The sequence below is a fragment of the Elephantulus edwardii genome, unplaced genomic scaffold (assembly GCF_000299155.1).
Source record: "Elephantulus edwardii isolate Elephantulus edwardi_28Jun2011 unplaced genomic scaffold, EleEdw1.0 scaffold00314, whole genome shotgun sequence".
Classification (NCBI taxonomy): Eukaryota; Metazoa; Chordata; class Mammalia; order Macroscelidea; family Macroscelididae; genus Elephantulus; species Elephantulus edwardii.
Window position 1 is genome coordinate 1009788 of NW_006400064.1, and position 1277 is coordinate 1011064.

Genomic DNA, 1277 nt, shown 5'->3' on the forward strand with positions numbered 1-1277 from the left:
TGTAAGGAGAGACCGGTCCTTGGAGAAGGACATCATGCTTGGAAGGGTGGAGGGACAGCGCAGGAGGGGAAGGCCCTCTATGAGGTGGATTGATTCAGTGACTGGGTTTCAGAGACAGTGCGATTGGCACCTGACAGAGCAGAGTTTAAGGCTGTTGCACATAGGGTTGCTGTGAGTCACAAGTGACTCGACATAAAACAACAACAACATAAACTAACTGAAATCACAGTAAGTTGTATTAAGAAATGGCAGTAGTTTCCTGAGTGATGTGTTAGTTCTTTTTTTAGAAGTGACCCAGAGATCTTTAGTTTGAAGGCATTGACTTTTTTTGCTATAGGTATTTGGGTGCTTCTTTGTCCCAAGAGTTACTTGGAAAGTACAAGCAGAATAGTAAAGGCTGTATCCAGCAATAGTGTTCTTGGATTTTGTGAAGACTTCTGAAATATTTTTTTAAGCTAAGTGACTGGTAAGATTTTCTTTTTGAAGGAAAAATAGTTTTTACTAAGTTAGAGATATGCATGTGAGCCCTTTCTTCTTCAGGCAACAGATCATGACATGCTGGGGGTTGTTTGGTTTTAGATAGGTGTTCTTTTCCTCTCAGCAATTCCTTCATGATTACCTTCCTTTTTTGTTTCACTCCCCTCCACCTAAAAAAACAAAGACAAAACCCACTTGGGAAACTATGGATATCCAGGGAAACTTTATACCTAAATCACCTTTTCACACTTGTCTCCTTTATAAACAATAGATGTGAGAGAAATTGAGTATTTTCTCAGATAAAAAAAAAACCCATATAATTTTATGCGACAGGTTCTGCTTATAATATAGCTTTCTTTTGACTGATGACATGTATAGATTATTAGATGAAGAAAGAAAAGAGCTAAGGGAAGCATTGGAAAGCAGCATTAGTATTTTTCTAAAGTCAGAACAATTGCCTCTTGGTAATTAATGAGAAATTCAAATCATTCTCTTAAAGTTTGCTTCCCACATTATTAGGATACACTTTACAACATTTTCTTGTTTTCCTGAGTAGAACCTTTATTCTTCCTATAGTTATAAATGATTATAAAATAATTACAACATTTAATTGAGGCATGCTAGGCAGTTTGCAAAATATTTGGAACATAAGAACAAAGCAGGGTAACACTGCATGGTTCAAAATTGGGAAGGATGTACACCAGGGATGTGTCCTGTCTCCATACCTTTTCAACCTGTATGCAGAGCAGATTATCCGGTAGGCTGGGCTGTATGAGGAGAAGTGTGGCATCAGGATTGGT

The 1277-nt window shown here is 37.7% G+C and overlaps 1 protein-coding gene across 1 annotated transcript in view; it reads left to right on the forward strand.

Annotated features, from left to right (window-relative positions):
- DRG2 (developmentally regulated GTP binding protein 2) overlaps positions 1-1277 on the forward strand; it is a 40740-nt gene that overhangs the window by 3798 nt on the left and 35665 nt on the right. The gene's annotated exons all lie outside the window — the stretch shown is intronic.